A 5,198-nucleotide genomic window follows, 5' to 3' on the forward strand; every position below is an offset into this window, starting at 1 on the left:
GAGCGACAGCTGCATGTTTCTTTTTTGAATAAAGACTATGTATCAGATACAGTAGCCTATAGGCTTAATTGTAATTATATAGACCTTATACTATACTAGGCTATTCTGTAAATTAAGCTGCTATAAAAGATTGATTAAATAGCCTTTAAAAAGGCTGTTGGATTTAAAGTAAGAGCTAAGCTCAATGCAATAGGAAGGCTACTGAATAAACTGAAGCTCCACGCTGCTGTGAATTGTACAAGTGAAGGTCTGTGCTGCTGATAGTGTGTTAAAATGTTCCTAGAGTCCGGTATTCAAGTTTGAAATAACAATACACATTTTCATTGCCCCATCTATGCTTTGGCTAGAGGACTATTCACCAACAGCATTCTAGATAGGCAGAGCCAGCACTTTCTGGGCGGGCCTACATTCGGTATAGGCTACGTCCTCTTCACTCTCAGATTTGTTTCTTTACTATTAAAGACACATTTTAGGATGAGTGAAATAGAGACACACATGAGATAAATGTGTGTTTCAGTGGTTATGAGGTGCAATATGAAAGAGAAATTTGGTGATGATTGATCGTTGTTTAGGTACATTAAACCACGATAAGCTTTCACACACACACACACACACACACACACACACACACACACAGACACAGACACACACACACACACACACATACACAAACACACACACAGACACACACACACACACACACACACACACACACACACACAGACACACACACAGACACACACACACAGACACACACACACAGACACACACACACACAGACACAGACACACACACACACACATAGTGCGTTTCACTATCTTTGTGGGGACCCGTCATTGACATAATGCATTCCCTAGCCCCTTACGCTAACCTTAACCATCACCACTAAATGCCTAACCTTAACCCTTACCCTCACCCTAACCATAACCTAATTCTAACCCTAATCCTAAAACCAAGTCTTAACCCTCAAACACACCTTTAACCTTGTGGGGTCCAGCATTTTGGCCCACAAAGCTGTCGGGACCCCACAAGTATACTGGACTCCCGGTTTTTGGACCCCACGAATATAGTTAAACAAGAACACACACACACACAGACAGAGCAGGGACCCCCTACTACATATATTGTATGAAATTAAGTTGCATTAAACTGGGCCTACAATAACTTGTAGGGCAGCCTAAAGCCTTTATACATACTTTTTTTTGCATAGAATACTAAGCTATTAAAATAGCCTAATAATGGTCGGCATGGTTTTATAAATCATGTTTTACTGTTATATATCTCACCCTACTGACCAGAGGCCTGCACTACGAATCAAGATCAACATGTCCTGGATGTATGTCCGTTACCTATATTTTACGCAAGAGGAGCAGACAATAATCTTACAGAAATATGAGGAATACAGACATATTATCCATATTATCCAGGCAAAAAACAACAGTTGCTGCTGCTAAATCAAGGAGGAAAAGCTGGCAGAAAATAGTTACATGACTTATCTATATCACTGCCCCAGGCACAAGATCTGACCATAATTACACTTGTGCTTTCCATAACGTTAAACTTTAGTTGCTGTATTATTTCAGTTGCAACCCGGGCAGTGGCAACAGATCATGGGAGCAAATAAAAAATAAATATAAAAACTAGGGCTGTCAAGCGATTACATTTTCGCGATTAATCGTTGAATTTCTATAGTTAATCGCATGTTTTATCACATGATTAAAATTCTATTATTTTGCATTTCAGAACAGTTTTTAAGAACATATTAACAATGGAAAGCCATTCTTACCAGTGGATCTTGATTGGGAATCAAATAAATGCAAAGAAAGTTACTTTATGAACTTGATTTTAAGATTTGTATTTGTTTATTATATATTTAATCTAGTCACACATTTGAATTTAACAACAACTTTGAATGCACCACGAGGCTGTAAATTACCAGTTTCATTGAACGCACCGTCTGTGTTTTTCCGACAACAGCAGCTACAGATTGTTACATCCCGGTGTTGAATCCTCTACAGTGAAATACAGACACACTTTACACCGTTTAGCGTTAGCTGTCAGCATTTTAACGTGTTTAATCCAGCTACTAGCTAGTGGTAGGCTAACGTTAGCTGCTGTCGAGTATAGTGTTAACTAGCGTCACGTGCAGCGATGTTTGTGTTTCCTGTAACGTCTGTTTCAGAGCATCAGAGAGAAGAGCAGACATATCAGTGGCACCAGAATGAGGAGCCGATATCGGCGTTGCTATTCCTGCAGCAGCAGGATGTGTTACGAGGAAGTACGGCAAAATAGTAGCCTGTTAGGCACGACGCAAAGAAGAGTGAAGTGAAAATAAATTAATAAACAAATTAACTGTAATAACTGTAGTAACCCACTTTTCTATTAAATACTGTATTTTTATTTATGTCAAAGTAAAACAGAACACAGCAAACTCTAGAGTGCAAAGATAAACTTAAGACCTGTTTACAAAAGTAGAAGGCATGCTAAACAGTGAAATGAATACAATATTAAAAAGATGCGAAAAAGGGAACAGCAAAAAGACCCTGCCCTGAAGTAGGAGCTGAAAGAGTTACAGAAGCTGTGGCCAGAGGAACTTAATAATCCCCAAATTGGTCCAGTCAGAACACGAGAAAAACAGGGTTCTCGGAACGGTATGTTCTAGAAATGGTATGTTCTAGGAACGGTATGTTCTAGCAACGGTTTGTCCTAGGAACGGTATGTTCTAGGAACAGTATGTCCTAGGAACGGCATGTCCTAGGAATGGTATGTCCTAGGAACAGTATGTCCTAGGAACGGGATGTCCTAGGAACGGTATGTCCTAGGAATGGTATGTCCTAGGAACAGTATGTCCTAGGAATGGTATGTCCTAGCAATGGTATGTCCTAGGAACAGTATGTCCTAGGAATGGTATGTCCTAGGAACAGTATGTCCTAGGAACGGTATGTCCTAGGAACGGTATTTCCTAGGAACGGTATGTTCTAGGAACGGTATGTCCTAGGAACGATTTGTTCTAGGAACGGTATGTCCTAGGAACGGTATGTCCTAGGAACGGTTTGTTCTAGGAACGGTATGTCCTAGGAACGATTTGTTCTAGGAACGGTATGTCCTAGGAACGGTATGTCCTAGGAACGGTTTGTTCTAGGAACGGTATGTCCTAGGAACGGTATGTCCTAGGAACGGTTTGTTCTAGGAACGGTATGTCCTAGGAACGGTTTGTCCTAGGAACGGTTTGTTCTAGGAACGGTATGTCCTAGGAACGGTTTGTTCTAGGAACGGTTTGTTCTAGGAACTGCAAAAATCCCTCTGGTCGGAAAGGGACTTATGTCACGTCCATGGTAACTAACCTTATAATAAAAATATAATAAATTCTTTCAACTCAGGCTGCTTACCAAGCTGAAGCCATTTTCATCTTTCTGTAACATTTTAGACAGAATTGAACCCAAATGCAGACAACAACGCAGAGCCGGAGAAGACAGGTTTATTACAATGTTCAATGTTCCAGACTTTCAAAAAAGGGGAGAACAAGTCCAGGTCTACAGAGGGGTACAGGTCCAGGGGTTCTGAGCAGGAGTGGTACCGTACAGTCCTAGTGTCCGTGTTGAGTCCTTTGTGAGGTCCAGTTGTGGCTAGCAGGATAGGTGGGTGGCAGGAGTGAAGCGGAGGCAGGAGTCAGGTAGTGATGGCACTCTGATACGTGCTTCAAACCATTAACTACAATTCTGTTTGAACCACTGCTCCGAAGGGGGCTTTGGTACGGAAAAAAATCACGTGACTGGTTCGCAGCGCCACTGCCACACGCGAACCAGTCAGCTGCTGCACTGCAACTGGCACCGCCTCGTTCCGAGTCTAAATTGTAGCGCGCTCAAAGCATACAAACTTTAATGCACAACATTGCGTTTGGTTCGTAGTAGCCTCTACAGCAGGGGTCACCAAACTTTTTAATACTGAGAGCTACTTCATGGGTACCGAGTCATACGAAGGGCTACCAGTTTGATACGCTCTTCTGAAATAACAAATTTGCTCAGTTTGCCTTTAGTTATATATGATTATTAATGATTAATGATAGTCATCTATGTGAAGACACTGATCACGTTAATGATTTCTCACAATAATTATCAACAATGACTTATCAAGGTGGGAAACAGATAATATCAATATTCAATTTTCATTTTTAGAACAGGTCTGAGGGCTACTCATGTGGTCCTTGGGGGCTACCTGGTGCCCGCGGGCACCGTGTTGGTGACCCCTGCTCTACAGTGACAAGCATTAGTTTGTTTGTATCGATTTATTTTCATTAACCTACTATGGAAGCATCTATAGGAAGAGAGGTCGTTCTGATGTGGGGAAACTATTCTGATCGCTCCTGATAAGGTATGCTATGCATGCATGGTTGCTTTGGATAAAAGCGTCAGCCAGGGTAATCTGTTCCCTCGGAACGAATTTTCTCTAAATGTGGAGAGGTTGTGAGCAGAAAAAGAAACAGGCTCAGTCCAGAAAGTATGGAAAAAATAATGTTCCTTAATAAAAATCTTTGAGTGTTCCCTATCACACATACCCCCTGGCCATAGTTACACAAGCACACCCAACTTGTGCCATATTTTCCCAAGCACTTTCTCCCCAATACCCAATGACAAAATACACAAATTCATCAATCTTTATTTGTCAAAAGAATGATATCCCATTCTTAGTATACATGTGCATTGTGTGTCTGTGTGTCTCTGTGTGTGTGTGTGTGTGTGTGTGTGTGTGTCACTAGTCTAAAAGCCTCCTGTCCACTATCTTGCCAGGATAATTTAGATGCAGCCTTGGCACTTCACCAGGCGAGGTCGCTTTTACTGGAGCTTCTTCTAAGTGGTTCAGTGCTTCACCAAATCTTCATTTGCCATTTGAGTCAGGTTCCAATATACTGTAGCACAAGAAAAAACCAATCAGGACAGATCAAAAAACACAAAGCGCAATACTAGCAGGTTGAGTCAGCAGCGAGACTAACGTGGTCGTCTTGATGATCTGACGATGAGTGGCAAGTTGACCTGGTATTTAAAGCTGAGGTGATTATGGTGAATGAGCTGCAGCTGAAACCCTGACTCCCGCACACCAGACTTCACTCCTGCAATTAAAGACAGACAGAGAGGAGGGGGAGAGCAGAGACAGAGCTACCTAGCAGCAGCAACAGCAGGCCTAACGCCGCCTTCACACTG

General features: G+C 41.9%; 1 long non-coding RNA gene across 1 annotated transcript in view; it reads right to left on the reverse strand.

The window, feature by feature from the left end:
- Positions 1-2,583, reverse strand: part of LOC118494791 — a 6,058-nt gene extending 3,475 nt beyond the window's left edge. Inside the window, exons 1-2 of the long non-coding RNA XR_004896981.1 lie at positions 2,574-2,583; positions 92-95 (exon numbers count right to left, since the gene is read on the reverse strand). This is a non-coding gene — a long non-coding RNA (uncharacterized LOC118494791). The remainder of the gene's footprint in view (positions 1-91; positions 96-2,573) is intronic.
- Between the last annotated feature and the right edge of the window lie 2,615 nt (positions 2,584-5,198).

Source organism: Sander lucioperca, chromosome 3 (genome assembly GCF_008315115.2).
Source record: "Sander lucioperca isolate FBNREF2018 chromosome 3, SLUC_FBN_1.2, whole genome shotgun sequence".
NCBI classification, from domain to species: domain Eukaryota; kingdom Metazoa; phylum Chordata; class Actinopteri; order Perciformes; family Percidae; genus Sander; species Sander lucioperca.